Source organism: Sciurus carolinensis, chromosome X (assembly GCF_902686445.1).
Source record: "Sciurus carolinensis chromosome X, mSciCar1.2, whole genome shotgun sequence".
NCBI classification, from domain to species: Eukaryota; Metazoa; Chordata; class Mammalia; order Rodentia; family Sciuridae; genus Sciurus; species Sciurus carolinensis.
In genome coordinates, this window is record NC_062232.1 from 130237653 (window position 1) to 130244166 (window position 6514).

Sequence of the window (6514 nt, forward strand, 5' to 3'; positions counted from 1 at the left end):
GCTAAAAACCCCTTCTTCCTAAACCTAATTAGCAGTTCTCTAATCTCTACAAATAATACTGCAGTCATAAATTTGTGTGTTTATTACTCATAGCAGTTTTTTCATTAAAAGCCTGCAATTAAAAGGCTACCCTTGGTTTAGCAGTATTTATGAACATTTAAAATGCACACACCCTTTGACCCAGCAAGTGCCACTTTCCCTTACAGATAGCTTTAGCAAGTTCTCCTACAGCTAAACTTGCCTGTGAGCAAAATGGTATATGTAAAAGGTGATTCGCTACAGCATTAATGAAATTTAAAAATTTGGAAACAGAAATACCCATCAATTGAAAACTGGTTAAATAAATTACAGTACAACCCATATAATAGACTATTTAAACCCAAAAGTTAAGAAGAGTGATATGGCTCTATATGAACTGATTCCAAACAATTGCCAAGATACACTAACTAATAAGAGCAAACTTTGCAAATATGTACAATATTTTATAGTTTGTGTATAAATGCACCCCACACATCCTTGTTTATGTGCATAAACACATAATCAACACATATGTAAAAATTTACAGTAATATAAGGTACCTAGAATCATTAAATTTATAAAGATACAAAATAGTAGTTGACAGAAGGTTGGGGGAAGAGAGGAGAAATTGAGAGTGTTTAATGGGTATAGAATTTCAATTTCACAAGATGAGAAAGGTTCTGGAGATGATGGTGGCAATGGTTACACAACAATGTGAATGTACTTAATGCAACTGAAATGAACACTTAAAATGATTAAATGGTAATTTTATACATATATATATATATATATATATATATATACTGCCTCGATAAAATTAAATGCATGTGCACACACACATTCATATACACACACATTTTTGGTGCTAGGGATTGAACAAAGGGCCTCACAAATGCTAAGCACATGCTCTTCCACTGAGCCATATCCCCAGCCCCCCGACACACACATATTTTTAAAGAAAATGGTAATGGTGGTTGCCTCCATGGAGAGAATGAATGTTTGGAAACAGGGTAACCGAGAGATATTTTACCAATAGAAAAAAGTTACCATCATCATCATCATTCAAAGCAAAAATCAACCTGCACTTATACAAGCTGGAAAACAAACGCAGCCTACCCTTAAGATCTAACTTGTCAGAATTAAACACACACACACACACACACACACACACACACACACACTCCTCTGGATTCTTCCCAGTTTACTGAAAACATACTTTTGTGAAGATCTGCTATTATACTGAATCTTTTGGAATGAGCACTGTAGACTTGCCCCTAGTCAAGAAGAAGGTGCCACTTCCATGGTTTAGTAATGCCCCTGGCTTGAAGCAGGTACTCAAAAAATTTGTTGGGTGAATGATCCATTGTCTGCTGACAGGCCTGCCATCAAGCCTCACAAAGAAAGGATTCAGAAAGAAAAAAAAAAGCAATTTTATAGAGAAAATAGGAAAAAGTTTAAGAGATACTTTGTTCACCTGAAGAAGCCAACATTTGATAAAAATGAAGACTGGTTCAGCAGTAAAGCACTTGCCTCCCATTCACAAAGTCCTGGGTTCAATTCCCAGTTCCAAAAAAGAAAAGACACAGAAAAGAACCCCATCAAAAAAATAAGATTTTTTTTTTAAAGTGAAGACTGCATGACTGGTACACCCAATGGTTAAGATAAAATTGGTTAAATGGGCTCTAGACATCATATCATTCCAAAGTTAAATATAAAAATGTATTTTTAAAAAATGGGACAAACATGGGACAACTTACCTATACAATTCTTTTGCATGTATTGAATATGTATGTGTGAACACAGTACAACATCATCATCATTGTTATTTTGGTACCAGGGATCGAACCCAGAGGTGCTTAAACACTGAGTCACATCCCCAGCCCTTTTTATTTTTTATTTTGAGACAGGGTCTCATTGTATTCCTTACAGACTTGCTAAGTTTTGAGGCTAGCTTTGAACTTGAAATCCTCCTGCCTCAGTCTCTTGAGCCACTGGGATTACAGGTGTGCGGCACAACATTCATCTTTTTTTTTTTTGAGGAAGAAAGAAAATACAAGTTAATATTGACCTATTCTTAGAGTTAGGAGAGGACTTTCTGAGCATAAGAGAAAAAAAAATTAAGAGAACTTGTACATCAGAAAGAAAAACAGAATCAAGACACATGATAAAGTAGGAAAAATATTTGTACGTTGACAGTTAACATCATTAATACTCTAGGAGTGATTATAAAAAATTCTCACATATCAATTTAAAAAGAAATATCCTGATAGAATAATGAACACAGAATATGAAAAAGCAATTCACAATGACCAGATACGAAGGGCCAATGATTACTGAGGTTCAGCCTCAGTAATAATCCAAGGAGCACTAATTTAAAAGATGGATACCCAATTCTGGGAGAATATTTTTTAAATGGCAGTTTCTCAGACTGCCTCAGGAGCTGAGATAGCCAACTGGGAAGGTGGTGTGGCAGTACTCATCAGCAACTCCAAGTCTAAGCAGTTATTCTTCAAAATGACTGGCTTAAAAGGAAGTTCAATCTCAGAGTATTTTTAATTGCAAACCACTAGGAAAACTAATGGAGGGACAATGAAATGGATGATTGTAAGGTGGTGCCAGTATACACTGCTATTTAGAAGAAATGAGGCAGAGATAAATATACAAGGTGGAATACGTAATAATACCATCCCATTTGCTAAGAACACAAAAAGTGCATGTTTGTATAATCTTAGAAGATGAAGAAGGATCTACAATTAAGCTATTAACAGTGGTTACTCTGGGGCTGGGGCTGTAGCTCAATGGTAGAGCGCTTGCCTTGCAAGTGTGCGGCACTGGGTTTGATCCTCAGCACCATGTAATAATGAATAAGTAAATAAAGATATTAAATAAATAAATAAAGATATTGTGTCCATCTACAACTAAAAAATATTTTAAAAAAACTGGTTACTCTGGGTAGCAGGAGGAGAGTAAGGGGGAGCTGCTATTTTTTTACTTGATAAACTTTTAGGTGGTTTACTTTTTCTCATAAAAACATGCATTAGTTTTATACTTTCTTTAAAAAGAAAAATAATAAGATATAAAGATAAGTCCTATCCTTTGAGCTCAAATGGTTGTGTCTTTCTCATTCATAATGAATCAGAGATTTTTTTAAAGAAATCTTTTTCTTTCTACATTTCTTAGGAGAAACTTATATAGTATGTCACCACTGCCTGCTTTATAAATTCATTCTTAAATGTCAGAGAAAAAGACTATTAAAAACACAAACCGGGGCTGGGGAGATAGCTCAGTCGGTAGAGTGCTTGCCTTGTAAGCACAAGGCCCTGGGTTCGATCCCCAGCACCCAAAAAAAAAAAAAAAAAAAAAAAAACACAAACCATATCCCAGGCCTAACATCTACCAGAAGAAACCCATTCATTGCCCATATTTACATTTAGTCCACACAATTTATGAGACAATGCACAAAGTACTAGCCATACAACTCCCACCAGCATAAATATGTGGAATACAAAGAAAGTCCTGTCAGCCAGGCCCAGAGCACACCCCGCAGCAGTAAAGGGGAATGACAATTTGAATTACAGGACCAGGAGTGGAACCAAATTTGGGACTCGGAGGCAGTATGATGCTCTCTACTTCCTTCCACACCTGTTCTCCACCACCCAAACCCCTCATGTAATCCCTAAAAGCTATTTATAATACATACCTATAACAGCTTTAAACTGAGGTGTCAGAAATCACTAGAGAGACACAACAAAGTGCTACTTGGGGTCTCAGCTGGAATCACAATGCAGCATATATGAAAACTCACATTTTTTGTAGGCAAATAAATGGAAAAATTCAATCGAATCATTCTGCTTTACCACACAGAATTTTTGAAATCCAGGTGTCAAAATAACAAATGTGGAGTGAACACTGATCAAAACAGGAAAAAGCTTGAGATGTTGAGTCTGACAGTCGAGAAATTAAGTAACAACTCATTTTTACAAAACTACAGTCCACACAATGGTACCAAAGTACTCCAAAGTGCAGCTGATAAAACAAGCAAGTGTCTTGGTCTCAGGCTTTCAAAAAGCACTCATCCTACTCTAGAGTCCCAAGAGCCATATGTGTGTCTGGGTGTTCTCTTTAGTTTCCAGGGAAAGAGTGCAGGAAGCACATGCTACTAGCCATGGCTCTGCTATTCTGTGACAGCTTTCAGGAGGGCATCCTTCTAGGGGACCATACACCAGTTCCCATGTCTGAAAATGCATTACCACAGCTCACTAACATTGACCAGTAAGACATCTGCCCAAAACCAAAGCAAACAAAGCAGCATGCTGAAGACCACTAGGCAACAGCAGCAGCGCAGGTGACGAGCTCAGGACAAGTGCTCTCAGCTCAGCTGACCTGCTTCAAGGTGAACTGAAGTTGCAGATCACCAGTTCCGGCTCTAATCTGACTCCCGCCCCCAGATCACGCTGTAGTTAGCAAGTAACTCTACCCAAACTGACCTTTCAGGGCTCAGGGAAGTGACTTTTTTTTATTATATGGCACAGTTTGGCACAGTTATGTCTTTAGTCTTTGGGGTACTTTTATACTATCCAAGAGTTGTATATCTTTTTTTCCTTTTTTTTTTTTTTAAAAACAGATGGCCAAACCAGGACATATACTAAAAAAAAAAAAAGGAAGGTTACTTACCTGAGCCCTAACATCCCAGCTACCATGGAATCCTGTTGGAGCTGGTCTACAGAAGCAAGGTGTATTCTGGGGAGTCACATGTCACATCAAAGCAGGAACTGGTGAGTCTGTATTTTTATGGAGCCTAAAACAAAGAAAATCGTAAGTTGAAAGCCCCCATTGAGCTGCATGACCTTTTTCCCAGGGCTATTTGGGACATTCTGAAGATAAACACATAGACAAAGTACTAAATTTCCTGGCTCACCTAGCTAGAAACAAAGGATAAACTGCAAATTACTGGCACATAATGCACAGTACTAAAATAAAGGAAAGATTCATGCTTCTTAGAATCAACACTATCACAGGTCTTGTAAACCTTTGGGGGACACTCTGACACTAAAAAACATCACAAGAGGTGATTTTTTTGGCAAGTATTTCTTCTACCACGTTACATAGAAATACTTGGGCAAAGAATATGTGTTCAAGAGAACATGCAACATCAAAATATCATCCCCAAAAGAACACCCAAAATCCAGAGGCAAAGTTTTCCTTTTTTTTTTCCAAGCAGCTTACATTATAAAGAGCTGCTGTATCATCACATGAAGGGGCTTTAACCCTGAGAGGAAAAAAGTACCAAGGGAAACCAAGCATCCCGGGAGATCCAAAGTCATCATCTAAAATATGCAAGTCTATTTCAGAGTAATTGCTTTTAAGCCTCTCATAACAGTATATTTCTGATGACCAGCAAACTGAGTTAGTTTGATAGTTTCTCTTCTGCTTCTGAACACTTGTTCAATAAGGACTTTTGTTATTAAGACAATCATCATCTCCTTGTTAAAACCTAAACTGCCCCAAATTGGCTAACCTCTGATACCCTGCTGGCCCAACAGTAGCACTTTTATCTTTAGACTAAAAACAAAAGGTAAACATATACAACCTAGAAACTATTTGCACAATTACTTATGCAATTAAATCCAGAGAAAGGCAACACCAACCAAGTCCTTTATGGCTAGGCTGGTTGGCTGGTTGATAACTAACTACTTGGCTGGTACCTAAAATTATCTCTTGATGTACAGTGAAACTTTATAATTCACATAATTCCTTTAAACAAAAAGTCAAGTCATAGAATTTTTTGAAATCCCAGAAGTTAACAAAATTTCTCAGTTACCTGTATAATAAAAATCAAGCCAATATCCTGATTAGGAGGCCCTGGAAGTCACAACTTAGACCATAAGTTGTTTTACTTGTAAACTGAGGGAGCTGGACTAAGGTTCCTTCCAGCTTTGAAAGTTTGAGATCTTTAATTAATTTAAGATTGCATGGGTAAAATAAAAGCCAGAAAATAAGTCCAGGTATGTGAAAACCTAATAAAGCAGATGTGTATATGTGTGTGTGTGTGTATATATATGTATATATACATTTATATGTATGTATATATACATATATAAATAAATAAATAAATAAATAAATAAATACAGTTCTTTGGCAAGGAAGACAAGTATACCCAGGCTTGGTCCTGTCAGCTTCAGGACCACTAGAGTCCAGACATCTGCAGTAGCTGCAAAACAGCTACACACTGTGGTGAGCACACATCCATACACCAGCAGATCTAGCAGAATGTGCCTTGAAGAAGTTATAAAGGCCAAGGGTTTATTCTCTAAAGGAATGGGCATACCACCTTCCCCCACTTGACATGGGAGTGAGGAAGAGACTGCCTGCACCCAAATTCCTGCTCCCACTCAGTCATCCCACACAATATATACCTACCATCAAAATGGTGGAATCAAGTATTTAAGCAATGACGTGCAAATCAAGCATTCAAAAGGAAAAGGTTCCTGGTAAG